The sequence below is a fragment of the Acanthisitta chloris genome, unplaced genomic scaffold (assembly GCF_000695815.1).
Source record: "Acanthisitta chloris isolate BGI_N310 unplaced genomic scaffold, ASM69581v1 scaffold4678, whole genome shotgun sequence".
NCBI lineage: Eukaryota > Metazoa > Chordata > Aves > Passeriformes > Acanthisittidae > Acanthisitta > Acanthisitta chloris.
In genome coordinates, this window is record NW_008688552.1 from 268 (window position 1) to 16,933 (window position 16,666).

Genomic DNA, 16,666 nt, shown 5'->3' on the forward strand with positions numbered 1-16,666 from the left:
AGTGCTGCGGGAACGGCGCCCCGGGCAGATCCGCGTAGGAAAGTTTCCCGTTAAAGCCGTTGAAAACCGTTTTTCTCCCCATTGGTTTGTATGACAAGGAGAGGAAGGTGGTCGCAGCTAGGGACAGCACAGTGTGGGAATGGTTTTCTACGGTTTGGGGGAGCTCAGGGATGTCACTGGGATGGTTCTCCACCCCCCACAGCGGAGGGTCCCGGGGAGGTCGCACAAAGGGTAACCACATAAATTAGGATTTTTAGACATGTTCTGGTCCCTTCACAAAATCCTGGCACTTCTCCTCTTGTTAATTCCACTTGCATCCTTGCCCTGTGGATCAGCTGAGCTCTGGGAGAGCTTGGAAACTTTGGTTCCTCCTCCTCAACAGGCACAACCACATCAAGCCCCTCTTTAACCCTCTCCTCCTCGGACCCTTCTCTGCTCTGCGAGCAGCAGCTGAAGTGCTGCTCTCGTCCCCTGGATGGCACTCGCAGAATAGCTTCGTGCCCGAGCCAGCTCTCTCCCAGCCCCGTCCCCATTAGGGAACGAGCACCGAGCCCCGCTCGGGGCTGGGATCGCTGCTCTGAAGGTACAGAGGGAGGGAGACAGTGGGTGCAGTCCGCACCAAGCCCCCGCAGAGGGCACTGAGCGGTCGGAGCGGCTGCTCTTTTCCCCTTTCCCTGCAGCCGGTTCTGCTCCAAAGCCTTTTCCCACCGCAGCCAGCAGACGCTGCAGCTCTCCAGCCCATGCTGTGGGAGTTCAGCCCTTGAGCTCCCTTGGGAATCGCACCCTGGCACCGGCAGGTTTGGAAGTTGGTCATAAAAAGTTTGGGATTGGGAATATCACTGTTTTTGCAATGCTGAGTATTTTCTCTTTTTTTCTCACGAAACTCTAAAACATCTATTGGGAAATTATATTAAGGCAAAAAAAAAAGCAGGGTTTGCATCAGAACTCAAAAGCAGCTTCACTGGGGCAGATCCAAAACTTCTACTCTCTTTTTCTCTGTATCCTGTAAGTTTGATGGGAAGTATCTTTGCTTAGATGTGGAATTAGGGCTGAGATTTCTCACCTATTGCCCCCAGGAAGAGATGATGTGACAGGGAGTGTGAACTTCTCAGGATGGAGACAACCCCACACCTTCCCCATCCCTCCAAACTGATTCTCCCTTTCTCAAAGTGTACTGGGAAATACACTTACAGGTGATGCACAAATATGGATCAGAAGAATATGTGATCATATGGCATTTAGGGTATGCAAAAGAATAATTGCAGGGCTTGGGTTGATTCTACTTATTTTCATGATGCATTTAGGTTCCTCAAATTGAAATGAGTATAAAATACCTGTCAGCACCCCAAGGTCTATGAATATAACACTGGGATAATTGTAACACTGGAGGAAGACTATTTACAAGGGCCTGAAGTGAGAGGAAAAGGGGAAAGGGTTTCAAACTGCCAGAGGGCAGGGTTAGATTAGATATTAGGAGGAAATTCTTCCCCGTGAGGGTGCTAAGGCACAGGTTGCCCAGAGAAGCTGTGCCTGCTCTATCCCTGGAAGTGTTCCAGGCCAGGTTGGATGGGACTTGGAGCAGCCTGGACTAGTGGAAGGTGTCCCTGCCCATGGCAGGGGGTGGAAGTAGATGAGCTTTAAGGTCCCTTCCAACCCAAACCACCCTGTGATAATTCTCCAAAGGGTAGCTCCCCTCCTGCAGTGTGTGTGTTGCAGGTAGATCATGTGCTGTCACTAAGATCATGTTGATTTATGTGAGAGTTTTTTTCTGTCTGAATAAGAGCATTTGGCTGAGAGCTGTCTGTCCCTAGAACGCAGTTGATGTCTTCTCCTCCCTTGTGACCAGCAATTTGCTCACCCCCAGCTTTGGTGTTTGAGTTTTTCCTCAGCATAACTGTTGCAGAGTATCCTGGCAGTGGGGATTCTGAGCAGCTATGGATTGTGGGGTGTTTTAATAAGACCCAATTGGGATTTCTGGTATCTGGCCAGGTGAAACTAAAATTTGAGCACATTGAGATGATTTTACTCTTGGAATCGAATCATCAGTAATTTCCCCTCTTCGTTAAGTTCTGTTGTAAAGTTTGTGCAGCAAACTGCTGCCCCCTTGCCAACTGCCTTCCCACACTGTGCTGTGCCCCACTGGATGCTGAGTTTACCAGGGTGTCCCTCACTGCCAGGAGGTGACAGTGATGGGGTGGCAGTTCACTGGATAAACACTGGCACTTGGCCAGTTCCCCTCCTCAGTGCACACACTGGTAGTGATGTACTTACAGGTCTCTGCCCTGTCTCCTCTTCCTGGTTCCAGCTGCAGTCTGGAATCTCTTTCCCCCCAGGAGAGCCCTGGGGATCAGGCATTTTGGAGAGAGCTGCCAAAGGGGCTGGCCAGCAGGTCCCAACCCTCATGCTGTGCAGTGCCACCTGAAAAACAAGGACACAGAGTGTTTAGAAGAAAGGGACAAAAGGCTCTGAGCCAACTGCTGCTTGGACAAGTGCTTCTGGCAGCCGAGGGAGGGCATGAGGCACACACAGCTCCAACTGCAGGACTAAGGTTTGCTGGTCAGCAAATACAGAAGAACCCGAAGCCCAGTAGTGATGGATGGGACACTCAGCCCCTGATCTCCCTCCAGCTAACACACAAAAAACCGTAGTGCAAGTGTGACAGACCTCCTGCTTTGCAGCAGCTAACAACAGGATCCCCTGCTTTTTCTCCCAGTTTGCTTGTGTATCTTCTAATTGTGGCATCACATATCCAAACAGAAACCACTGCCCAGATCATTCCCTGTGTTTCTGGCGAACCCCCCTGTCTCAGTTCTGCCCCAGCCTCCCACCAGGATGTGTCCACACATACTGTCTACTGCATATTAAACCCCTCATCTTCTTACATAAAGATTTCTAGGGATGAATGCTCTGCTCTATTTTTCTCTGCCAGGATGTATGATGTGTTTTAATTAACCAAGGAATTAATTTAGTTTATCAATACATATTTGCTTGCGGCATAAAATTCAGGAAAGTATTTCATCTATTGATGCCAGTAAAAATCTGAGCGAAGCATTTTTGGTTTGTTTTCACCAGTAAAAGCCTTAGCCAAGCACTTTTCTAGCACAAACTTACTGAAAACTACTGTGTTACAAAAATAAGCCAGCTCTGGGCAGGAAATAAGAGTTTACCACACTTAACCCCTAGCATGCTCGACATGGATGTCAGGAAAAGTGGCCCACGCTGGTTTGGTTATATTTATGTTAATTTATCTAGATAATATGGCATAATTAAATTCAACATGTCTCTGGCAAAGTGATTGTGCCACCAGCATGGAGTTGGACACATCCCTGGTGTGTGAAGGAAATCCAGACCCATGTGCCAAAGCTTCCACTTACCTGTTCAAGTGGAGCCAGAGGACACGCAGAAAGCAGGGAACAAACTGCTCTCCAGGCAGCACCTTCAGAGCTGAGAGACATCCGAGTCACTTTCAGAGCCCCAACCACAGCTCCCAGCGTTTAAAAGGTGTTTCAGAACCAGCAGCTCTGAGGAGGAAGGTGCTGGTGCTCTGCTGCTAGGAAAGACTGGCACCAGGCTGCAGGAGAAGCAGATTTAACAAACAGAGCTGCTGGAATGCACAGTATTTGTTTTAAAAGCTTGTTATTTACATGACAACTGATGCCAGGCTCTCTTTATTGGTCTGACTATCAGGCCATTTAGGGTTCATTTTCCTAAGCTTTTCTCTCCAGCCCTGAGGACTGGAATTTTTCTTTTTTTTCTTTTTTTTTTTTCCCCAAATAAGATGGAACAAATGCTACAGGATTCAGGCAATAAAATTTCAGCAGCTACAGTCGCCAGAAGAATGTATGATCACTAAACCTCTCAAAACCACAGGAACTGGCACACTGATAGCCGTGGGTTCAGTAATCCCAGCAGAGGAAGGATTAAGTAGGCTAGGGAAAGCAAACTGCCCTTTTTGGTGGAGGAAAGGGACACATGGGAAGGCTCTCCCTGGGCTCACCCAGGAGTTTGCTCCATGCCCAGGGGGAGCAGCTCGGTGTGGGTGACAGCAGGGCACCAGCCTGGTGGCCATGGGACTCCACTCCCTGTGTGAGTGCCAAAGCAGAAACCACTCACCATGTTTTTCTTTTTCCTTTCATGCCTATTGAAGCTTCTCACAAAGTATTTCTGAGCTGTCTGGTTGTCACAGAACAAGGCACTGCTGAGAGGTGTTGCAAACTCTGTTTTCTGGAATGATCCATAGGATGGACTCTAGGAACAGCAAGGAGGAGCATCTTATCAAACTAAAATTGTGTCACATCGTGGGGGGAAAAAAAAGCTTTAACTATGCAAAAGGCAAACAGACGAATGTATGTGTGAAAAAGAATATTGCAACTTTGAGCTGTAAACTGCATCATCACAAACATCTCCTGCACCAGTAATTACTGAAAGGACAAGGTTTTCCATCACTGTGGAGCTGAAGCTTTTATTAACAGACCTGCACTGTGGCTGCAACAGGGCTTTTCTATCTGAATGTGGTGCTCAGTCTTTCAGCCTTTAACCCTCACCTTTCTGTGGGATTTTTTTAAAAACATTCTCTCCAAATCCACTCACCTTTTTAGCTCTTCCTGTATCAGCCAAGGTGAACTCAGGACCATGTTCCCATCTCTTTGAGCCCTTTCTCAGGGCAGAGCTAGGAGGCACCACTCACCTTTGTAATCCTCACCCACCTTAGTGCCAGGGCTGCTAAACTGCAGGAAGGGAAGGTATTAACAAAAAAGCCACGGCTGGATGCTCAGACAGTGACTGTGTGAGCCATCAGACACCACAGGTGTGGTGTCTGTGTGAGCTGGGACTGACAGAGAGTAAAACCATCCCCTCTCCACAGAGCATCCAGACCAAGAGAGGTCTCTGCTGCACATCTCTGCTCTCCTCAAGTGATCCAGGGGTTCACAGCCAAGATCTCACAGCTGCTTCCATGTAGACCAAGAGCCCCAGGTGTGGCAAACTCTTCTGGTGGCATCACAGCCCTGTGACACAGCTCCAGAGTATTAGATAACTTCCCTCAGGTGTGAGCATTGTCGATTTAAATAATTCTGTTCCCTCTCCTAACCTAAACCTGCTCTCAGCTCTTTGGAATCAATACCTCTATAGAAAACTTGGTCAGAGAGGAAGTTTAGTTTGTCTGCTCAGGTGAAGAACTTCTGTGACACAGAGCAGAGTAGCCTCAAGTACTGGGAGCTATATTTGGAATCAGGTTGTCTTATGTGGTGTTAATTATACTATTTGCCTCCAATCACTACATGTGCTGAGCTTTCTGTGCTCACTGCTCGGGGACACTGAGGATTAATTAGTGTTTATGCAGCATTTTGTGTGCTTATTACTATTATTATTATATTACTAGTACTATTATATTTTTGCAATCTAAGACCAGTGTTGTGTTTTTAAAAATGTGTTCTGAAAAGTCTACACAGTGCAGCTCAATAATTCATTAGAGGGAAAAAAAACAACTAATGAAGAGCTGGTTAGTCAAATAATCATTAGGTTTGGTTCTGAGCTTTCTTTCCAATGCTCTGACTTCTAAGGGTTTTCTTCTCAGCATGAACTCATTTAAGAATTTTAAATGAATTATTTGGTACACTAAAAATTAAACTCCTTGTGAGGTTTAATGCCCTCCCATATTTTGCACAGACACCACTGAAATACATAAGGTATTTCCAAGAGGCAAGTAAACATTCTGCATGAATAAAAGTAGTAGTGGGGTTTTGCTGCTGGTTATTTGAGCATAGGACTTAGGCTCCAAACTGGCAGCTGTGATTCAAACAGGACAGCCCCAGCAGCACGGGGCATTCAGAGCTGCTCACCCCCAAGCTCAGCACACAGGATGTAACAGCAAGCAAAAGGGCATTTTGATCCTTTATGTGAACAAAACAATGCAAATTGGTGAGACTAATAAGCCCAGAAACATTACAAGGTGAATGCCTTTTATGTTCCTGAAAATCTTCTATGTTTATTTGTCTAATACAATGGAAATAAAGCTTCAAAGGCTCTTTGATTTAAAAAGTGCATTATTGAAGTCAGCCAGCACAAAAATAACAGTTAGACCAAATTGTTGCATTATGACCCTAATAGCAGCATTGTCTTAGCAAAGAACATCTATACAGCCTCTTGCCTGAGTTGGTGGTGATGTGGAAGCAAAAATTAAGCCAAAGGATGAGGGAAAATAGGCAGAACAGGGAAAAATAAAATGGCAAAGGGTCACAAATGGGTCCATACATTCACATATATCCAGAGCTGCAGCAGAGTATACACTTTTATTATGAACCTAAAACTTAGGCTTTATTCTCTGAAGTACTGAAGAAACTTTGGGGAAGAGCCACCACCAGTTTATAGTGCTGCCCCCAAACCACACTAAGCCAAGAGATGATCTTCAGACTAACTCAAATCGAAGACACCAGAAAATCAGGACTATTCCAAACCCCAATAACATGTCCTTAACCCTCCAACCCTTCTCCAGGGTCACCAAATCCAGCAGACTGGGAGTAGCACCAGAGATCCTGCTAACACTTGTAAGAGCACAGGAATCTCTCTGCCCTGTTTCCTTTCCATCCTCAGCTTCCCATGTCACCGACAATAAATATCTCTCCTTTTCTGGAAGAGGCACCAGAAAGTGTCCTGAGCAGAGAGGAAAAGCTGGTGGGGGCTCAGTGAGGACAGGAGGACATTGGGCAGGCAACTGGTGGGCAGCTGCCCAAAGAAGAGGTGAAAAGCTCTTTGTTTTCAAACCTTTGCCACAATCATTTCTCTCTTTAGAGTGCAGAGCAAGCTGAGCACATTCTCAGCAGTCACAGAGATCAACATTTTCAGTTCCTCGTTTCTGCAAGTTTTTAGCCACACTTTCCCCAAGGGCAGGTTGCTTTCCATGCAAATTCTTAGAGATGCTCTTATGCTTAATTATTGAATTGGAGAAGCCTTTGTCATCTTGCAGGGATTGTTTTGTTCTTGCTTGGCTGCTCACATCATACAGATTAGACAGAACTTGCATTTCCGAGGATATTTTCTCTTTTTAACCATTTGTACTTTTTGAAATAAATTACCCTGACTTTTCTACTAACATTTATTTGAAGTAGCATAGATAAATGAAAGTAGGGCCCTATCACTAGATTTCCAACAACAGCCTTGAAGAAAACTTCAATATCAAGGGAAATATCTCCAGTTTGATTTGTTTAAGCAAACCAGCATGGGCTTTGTGCCTACAAATCTTACAAGTGAAACCTGATTAAAAACAATAGGATGGGGGGGGAGATAAAAAATTAGGAAAGCAAACACAGTGAACCTTGTACTGCTTAGTAAAGAGCAAACTAGCCTGAAAAATAACACTGGGAGCTTCAGGCTGCTCACCCAGGTAGAAGAGCCTCTTTGTTTGCAGCTTTTCAACTTCCCAACATCCCTTTACATTGGCTCTCTCCATCACCCTCCTGCTCACTGCCAGGTCCCTTCGGGGGCTCCCAGGAGATACCAATGGGCTGGGCAGGAGGCGACTGGCACTACACTAATTACAGTGTGGTAAAGCCTTAATAACACACAGCAAACGTGAGTTTCTCTGCTCTGGCTCCGCTGCAGCCATCGCTGTGCTCAGCTCTGCTCCTCCTGCTCCCCGGCAAGGAGCTGCTGTCCTACCTCTGCTGCTATAATCAGGGAGCTAAAATTGTTACCAGCTTAGCCCCAGCGCTGAAAAGCACAGTCCCAGATCACACTCGCAGTTAGTTAGCATTTAGATAGGCTGGGATGGGGCTCTGTACAATAGGCATCAAAGCTGAACTCTTGGTGCAGCGAGAGGGATTAATTTCTTTAACCAACATGCCTGATCTGGCCTATCTCATTACCCTGCCTTGTCAGTGTCGATGTTAGATTTGATTGAAGATTATACCATTTAGGCCTTTCCCCTGTTTTCCACAGAAATCAGGCCTATTGAATTGCACATTCTTCCATGGGCCCCTGTCAATACTCAGTGGCCTGAGCCTCTAATTCTGCTTCATTTAAACTTCATCAACTTTTCCAATCAAGTGGAAGGATCTGAAATAGGCTCCGTAAGCAGCAAGGGCCTTTTTCCTTTTGTCAGATAATTTATTCTGTTTTCTCTTTCTCTCCCCCTCGCTTCCCCACCTCTTTCTCTTTTTCTTCTTTTCGCTCCCTTTCCCTGATGCTGAAAATGAGATTACAGTATTTAAATGACTATGATAATCAATCGGGGGACCTTGAGCCGAGATTGAGGTTAATTTTTCTTAGCAGAACAAAGAAGCGTGATGCCATGGGGGATTTGAAGGTGCAATCTGTGTTTCATGCTTGTATTCCTCTCCCCCCCACACCCCAAACCCGAAACTGCAGTTTTAGGAGTCTTTTCTTGTTACTAACTCTGCAGTTGTTGTGATTTTTAAGAGGCAACCCCTAGGAGGGAAGAAATGTAATTTGGGGCTGATAAATAGCTAACAGCCTTCAATCAACAGTTTTAATAGGAAAAAAAAATTCGCTTACAGGGTGAGACTGCAGATCTAATGAAAGTGCTATCATTACCTTATTTATTTTTAAATATACTTGGAATAATTTTCAGCAGTGCTAGGAGTAGTCCTTGCAGCCTGCACAGCACAGCTGTGAACTTTTCACTGAACACCCCTTTTATCCAGCCACTCTTCCTACTTACATAGCAGCTTTCTTGGATGCCTGGAAAGAAGTTGAGACTTTTGTCACGATTTTGCTAATCAGAAATGGAATCGCTTATGTTTGTCTCAGAACCTGCATTGAAATGGTTTGTTAAGTCTTTAGAGGATGTATTTTTGGTTGTAACATGCCAGAATTCGCTCACCTGGATCTTCCCCACACCCTGCTCTGGAAGAGAGAAAGAGAAAAAATATGCATTTCTTTGCTTCCATCCTAGCTGTCTTGTCAGTGCTGTTTTACATGCTGCCACCCAATGTTATCTTTTATTTGTGTCAGGAGAGAGGATTTGACAAGTTCAGTATACAATGTTCATTTGGCAAGGCAAATTTTTCATACCAATTTTGAGTAGAAAATGAAACCATCTTTCAACACAACGAGCAACATCATTTTTGGACAGACTTATTATGAGAAGAAGAATTGCAAAACTTTATTTCCCTGCACGAACCAAAAGAAAAACAAACCTGGAAATGAGACATTTAAACAAAAAAATAAATACATGTATGAATGTTTGAGGCCATCAGTTTGTTTTAGAAATAAAAAATAACCACGGGCTGCTGTCAGGTAGCTGTGGCCTCCTTTTTGTTAATCAGATGCTGCTGAATTTGGTTGCATCATAATGTAGCTTTGTTTCAAACCCTTTTAAGCTGTCAGATGATTGGGAAAGGCAGACTAGACTGACTCTAGAAGTTTGTCAGCGTTTGCCAAGCAAAACACTCATTAGTCAACAGCGTGGGCTGAGGTTTGTGAAGGTGCTCAGGGCCTGAGTGAGGGAGGGACCTGGGGCACTTCAAAGGGCACTGGGTGCTTTGCCTCCCCCCCAGAATCCCAAATGTAACTTCAGGCACTGCTAAACACTCTGAACATGCCAATTAATGGAAAGATCTCGTTACCAATTCTGCTGTCCCATGTGTCTCAGAGGAGGCTCCTTGGGGATGAGACCTGGTTTTGACAGGTGGTCCATGACCACCCACTTCTGGTCCATGACAAGGACTTGCTGGTCAACTGCATAGCAAGGACCCAAGACAGTTAAATTAACATTTTCTAAGCAAGCCCCTGCATTAAAAAGAGCTGTCGAACCTTCACTGGCTGACAAATTAATTTTAGCCCCCAGCACCTCTGCAAGGTTGGCAGCCATGTAGGGCTGTAGGTCTTCCATATTCTGCAAGTCCACAGGAAACCTCAGCTGTGGTGGGAATTTGGATGCTCTTTGATGCCCCAGCTATGCCCCTCTTACCCCCAGCAAAAGCAACAGCACTCCCAAGGTGCCTGTTGAGCCCCACAGACTTGGAAGAAGCTGTGCATGTCTCGGGCAGTGGTTTGCTCTAAGAGTTTTCTCTCTTTAAGCAAATGTTGACTCACCATGGGGAAATTAAAACTCCATTAGACATTGCCACACTGCAGAGCAGAGCCCATTACAGCGGTCGAGTTGCAATTAATTGGTTTCCTCAGATATTACTTCGTTCTGGGAAGGCACAGAGAGATGGGAAGGACAAGGCTGATCTAAACAATAATTTCCTAAAATAACGTAATCTAAATAAACTAATGAAGTGATTACATAGTTATTAATTCAAACATAAAGAAGAGGCAAAAAGGAAATATTGGGTATATAACAATTTAGAAAGAACAGTAGAGTTAATACCATTCTGGTTAGACTCATCATGAGGCAATCAGCATTTGTGCTCAGGGATGGATGGATGCTGGTTTAGCAAGTTAATTGTATTTCAAGCAAAAATCTGCCATTTCAGTGTCCCATCTTCTGCTTTTTTTTTGGTCTGTTGTTTGTGCTGCTCAACTTTTCAACACAGAGATGGAAGGGGCCACTTCCCTACTCAGCACTGCAGGTTTGGGGGGTTGTTTTTTAACTGAAGTTACTTTTAGATAAAGAAATGTAAAGCAAAATAACCACAAAACCAGGCTCCCCTGTGTGCAGATAGAATAATTAGTAATTTGAAAGTGTTGTGGCCCAGGGAGGGCTCTCCCCAGGCAAGTCCCTCTGCAGGGAGGCAGCAGGGAGCTGCATGCTTGGGGTGCTGCTGCAGCAGTGCCTTGGGTGCTGTGGGGCTCCCCAGAGCTGTGCAGCATCTCCCCCCAGCCTGCTGCCAGTACAGGGAGCAAATCAGCTTTCTCCCATGTAGCTCTTCTGTGCCAAGCTCACTTGCTCCCATTATCAGGGTAGAGAAAGTATTTGGCTTCAGGAGAATAAATAACTAGGCCTTATAAGTCATTAAAAATGTATTACAAGAAAAAAAATACAGTGCAGCTATAAATAGAAAACAAAGCAACTCCTATATAAACTTTTACAATGACTGTTACTCAGACTATTTTTTACTGTCTGGTTTTAAGGGAGTTTAGCATCCCTGATCTCCAGAGACTGAGATCCCTTGAAGCTGCAAGTTCTCCTGCTCAGGCCTGGCAGTGTGTTGGTCTGTGCAAACCTCCCCCAGTTTGGATGATGAGCACTTGGTGACAGTAGCTCAGATCTGGGACCTCCTCACCTGTCTGAGCAGAGATGAGCTGAGATGGGACAGAGGAGCTGATCAATCCCAAACTGGAACTCGAGTGTTCCATCCTCCCTTTTTTTTTTAAGGGGAAATATTTTACTTCTTTCCAATTCCCTCACATTTGTGACAGTCTGACATGCAGCAGTTACTTCCATAGAATCATAGAATCAACCAGGTTGGAAGAGACCTCATAAAAGCTATCACCTCTCCCTGCAAACCTCCACAGATACAGATCTTGACTTAACAAGAAATAACCTCTATATAGCGAAGGCATTAATCATTCCGTGAAATATCATTACTGTCTTCCTTTTTGTTATTACTTAAAATAGTTCACATAGGCAATGTGAAGCATTCAGAGTAATCTTTAAACCCTTCTTAAGGAATATACACTTTTTTTGAAGAACCCAGTATTATCTCCACATGCTGCTCAGAGCTGAAGTCAGAGTGGGTTTGCTTTCACAGGGAGATGAACTGCACTTTGTGTTTTCAGACTTCAATGTTAAGAGTTCTTGTCCTCTGGTCTGATTTTAATTTTTGTCATCCCAAGCAATAAAGTAGAAGAATTAGGTAGTTCATACACCTTCATGCAAGTTGGCACCCAGTGGCAAAGATGATCTCAAACTTTCAGCTAACTACCACAGAGTACTTACAGTGCTTGAACTCCCACACGTAGCTAATAGGCTGCTCCAAGGGAAAGACTAGGTTGCCTTGGCTTGAGAGTGATGAACAATTAGAGGCTGCAGCACCCAGATGTACTGAGGAATCCGTAGTTAAATATTCAGGTCAGGGAAAGTAGGCCAGGGATCTAAATGGTGAATCCTAATAGTCCTAATAGAATCCTAATAATCCTAACAGAGTTGTGGCTCCTTGGTAAGGAGGCCACACCTTGAATCCTGTGCTCAGTTCTGGGCCCCTCAGTTCAGGAGGACATTGAGGTGCTGGAGCAGGTCCAGAGAAGAGCAATGAGGCTGGTGAAGGGACTGGAGCACAAGTGCCATGAGGAGAGGCTGAGGGAGCTGGGGGGGTTCAGCCTGGAGAAGAGGAGGCTCAGGGGAGACCTTAGCACCCTCTGCAACTCCCTGACAGGAGGTTAGAGTCAGGTGGGGGTTGGTCTCTTCTCCCAGGCAACCAGCAGCAGGACAGGAGGGCACAGACTCAAGCTCTGCCAGGGGAGGGTTAGGTTGGATATTAGGAAGAGATTTTTTACAGAGAGAGTGATCAGACGTTGGAATGGGCTGCCCAGGGAGGTGGTGGATTCACCATTCCTGGAGGTTTTTAAGATGAGACTGGATGTGGCACTTAGTGCCATGGTCTAGTAACCACGGTAGGGTTGGACTTGATGGTCTTGGAGGTCTTTTCCAACCCAGTTGATTGTATGATTCTATGACATTTTGTGCATCTTACATCTCAAGAAATGTGATGTTTTCCTCACTATTCTGCAGGATGCAAAGGAGAGAGCTGCTGCAGTGTGGCCCAGAATGAGAGTGCTCATTTGCAGGGGTTGGAAGGCAATGCTCAGATATTCCCAGTGCTGGGGTATTTAGGCTCTGGGGTCATGCTGTCCTGTTTGGTTCCACTAATGTCTCTCTGACTAAGTCTCACCCTGCAAGAGGGTGAGAGATCTTGGTTAGCAACTAATTCCTGATTGATATGTATTGACTCAAAGTAGTTTGAAAATAATCCTGGGCACTGCAGTGTGGTTATTCACACGTCATATGGGTGTGAGGGAGAGCAAATCAGCTCTTCTGCATGGACATGTGCTCTTGACTGCTCTCCCAGGTATGGAATCTGCTGGCTGGAAACACAGGCTGAGGGTTTGTTAACAGAACAGACCCACTGGGCTACTTTCTACAAAAAATGTGAAATTCAGCAAGCAATTATTGGAAAAAGCAATTTCCTTTCCATGGAATGTGGGCACTTACTTTGTTTTCTTCCCTAAACATACAAGAACTTCTTTCTACAACACTCGCCCAGCCTCTCCCAGCTGGGGTCCTGTTGCTTCCCTCCCTCCTGCAAGGCTGTTAGCAGGCTGCAGTCCTTTTAATTTGGGAATTTAACAAGTAATTCGAAATTGGGACTTTGGAAAACCTGTGATCCTATCTACCATGTCTATCCTATCAGATGTGGTTCTGTGCTTCCACTGCTTGCAAACAAAGAGGAGGAAAGTTGAACACATGGTATCCTCAACTAGAAAGGGCTTTGCTGTAAGAGGATATTGAGTTGTTTTGTAAAGCCCAATATTACGCTTGAATTATGCCTGAATAAGGAGAAAGGACATTGTTAAAGAGCTCTAAACATTGACCATAGTGGATCTTCTTTCTTCCAAACCCTTCAGCAGTGTTGTTTTTGGCTGTTAATGATTTGGTATTGTATTTATAAGCCGTCAGGGTAATCCAGAGAGCAGCAGGAGGGGCAGTTGCCTTAAATAAAGCTTTACAATGCTGCTAATTAAAATGATCCTTCCTCTGCCTGTGATGACTAATGAGACAGAAAGAAGAACCAGGGAGGGTTAATGAAAATGTTGCTATGAGATTCCCTATTTTTAATTGGCCTTTTTAATGTTTTAATCTTCTTTACAGTGTGAGGGTGGAGATGGAGAAATTTTCTTTCAGCCTTTCTTGAACTGTGCCCAATAGGTTATAACACAGGACAGTGGAAACCTCCAGTTCTAGATTTATATTAAGAGCCTGTAACCAAAAGTCTGGGATAGAGTGTAGCCTTGAGATGGAGGAAGCAATTTTGGACTTAACTGAGAACAGAAACAAGAAATGTGAAACCTGTTTTTAAGCTCAAGCTTCTAAAACTCCAAGGGAGCATCCGTACCCCGAGGACTGAGGCTAAGATCTATTGTGAAGGATTGGCACTGATGCTCAATAGTATTTAGAGCTTTAGGTCATGATGGTCTGTTAAATGCAATATTTATCCCATGAGCATGTCACAGTTCACCTCAGATGTCAAGAATTCAATTAATATTCTATTTAATAGAACACACCATGACCTAACCTTTTAATACTCTTAGTGTGTCTGAGCTCTCCTTATTAGTGTCACTCTCTAACTTTCTTTCTCAGCTGATGCATCTAACAACAACTGGGATGGAGAAATTGGGAGCAAGGAGAGAGGAGAAGAGATTTAAATTACTTTTGGACCTCACTGTGAGGATTCAGCAGCTTTATCCCTTGCAAAACTCAGTTCACAGGGGTTAGCATACTCTGCTTTTCCCATTTTTATGGGGTGGGCATCTCACAAGTTTCAACTTTCTGACAATGCAAATGCACAAAAAACACTGCCAAATGTTCATGGTTTGAGTCACTCCAGGTGACTGAAACAGCATTGCCCCTGCCTCACACCACATTATCAAACTTAGGGTCAGGGGAAGCCATTCATGTGAGAAACACCTGCAGGATTCAATCTTTGCCCTGTTATTTTGTCTGTGCTCTGTGTTGGGGGGTTGTAAATACTCTGAGAGTCTGAAATCAGCACTGCAAAAATTTCCCTGTGTTGCATCTGAAAACTGTCCCAGAAAGTAAGATCCCTTGAATGCACCATGAGTTTACAGATCAGAATAGAAAATTCTATTTTGGCCTTAATTTACTGCTAAGTCTATGAGCAAACAGGGCAGTTCTCTCCCTTCTGTCCGTGGCAGCAGTGCCACAGCAGCTCAGCTCCAACCTTTGTGGGGGAAATCAGAGTCTCAAAACCAGGTTTTGCCATCCTTGTGTCACCTCTAATGAGCTACTAGAAGAAAGCCATAAAAAACAGTAAAATTGTGTGTTTCAGGTCATGTGAATTAGAAGACAGGCTTAGTAAGCTGATGGGGTTTATAGCTACCTTGTTAAAGAATAGACTTCATTCTAAAAGCTCCTAATTGGGATCTGCTTCAGTCCAAAACCTTTTCTTTGCAAAACCTGCATAACACATTAGAAATGGAAAGAGACTGAAAGCAAATAAGTGTTTTAAATGATTCTGTGTCATGTAGCATTTGCATTTTGAGAAGCACTAAATAGCAAAGGCTTTTTTTTTAAGGCAGCATTTCCCTTTCTTCAACCAGGCATGGGTAGGATGGGGTTAGCACAGCAGAAAGCACCTGCCTGCAGCTGGGAGAGGGGGCAACACTATTACCACACCTGTGATTTCAGTAAGATTTGTTGGGAAGATCAACCAATAAATACAGAGTCTGTACTGCAGCTCCTTAGAGTGGGAGGAAGAACAGACATTGTGCCAGATATTTTCATGCAACTAGATTCATTATTTATGCAGAAGAAGAGATATTTCAGGAAAACAGAGCTGAACCATGAGTGACAAGGTATCTTTCCAGAGCGTAGGGTGCAGGAAAATTGCACTGAGGTTGACAGGTTTTTAATGTAGAGTCTCTATTTCACTGAATTACTGCATGTTGGCATTTCAAAAGTACGAGATGACCTATTTATTAGCTGTGAATCAAACAGAAATTACACGCTAGAAAATAAAAAAAGTTGTATGTTTCTTCCATGCTTATCCTACAAAAATAATATATACATAAAGGAAAACCTGGAAACAAAGGATCATCCATCACAAGGCACTAAATTTAATGTCGTAGGGCCTATATTCATCTTGTAATACTGCAATCATATGTGCTTGTTCCCTTACATGTGATGTAATATTAAATGTATGTGTGTCATAATACTTTAAAATTTCACTATCCTTGCTCTGCTCAGGCTCCTGTCACCCTCTTCCCCCTTGGAGAGGGAATACTGGCTTGAAAACTTGGCTTGAACAGTAACATGCATCCTAGAGCAACACAAAATGGCTCACTGAGCTCAAGCTTTCCATTTTCCTAGCTGACCTCTCAGGCTTGTGCCCTCTCTGTGTACAGCCTGGAATATAAAAGGTGTGGAGAATCACTGAGGAGAGACATGGACACACACTCACACTGAGTATGGAAGGAGTGATGTGATGTACATATTGCTACAGACCACCAGCAGTCTGTAAACACCAAAATCTGCAGCATTACAGCAAGAAGTGCCTCATTTCCTTCCTTCCCCAGTCCCTCCTGTTCCTCACCCTCTGCAGCACAAAGTTTTGGTGTCTTACTGTGTGCTCTGGGTGTTGTTTTCCTGATCAGAGCATCAGGCTTTGCAGGGAACATGAAATGATTGCTGACTCTTTTCTTCTCATTAAGTTTGTTTATACTGTGAACCATTGAGGTTTCTCTGGCTTTGCGTCTCCTGGACTCTGCTTTGAGAATCCCCAGCACTCATAAAAGTGAAGCCATCTAAACCTGCACAGCTCTTGCATTGCTTAGAAAAGTCCATATGATCTTGTATCACACATGTAGCATTTTTCTTTAAAAAAAAAAAAAAAAAACAACAAGAACTGGTACCCACAAATTGACTGTGGAGAAAGAAGTTTGCTGCTGGGTTTATCTTCAGACCTGGCAGTTATTGTACCCAAACCCATTCTGGAGCAGTAACCTCCATTGTACCTCAGTGACT

General features: G+C 44.4%; 1 protein-coding gene across 1 annotated transcript in view; it reads left to right on the forward strand.

Annotated features, from left to right (window-relative positions):
• Nucleotides 1-16,666, forward strand: part of LOC103808274 (chromosome unknown open reading frame, human C9orf171) — a 58,899-nt gene that overhangs the window by 163 nt on the left and 42,070 nt on the right. The gene's annotated exons all lie outside the window — the stretch shown is intronic.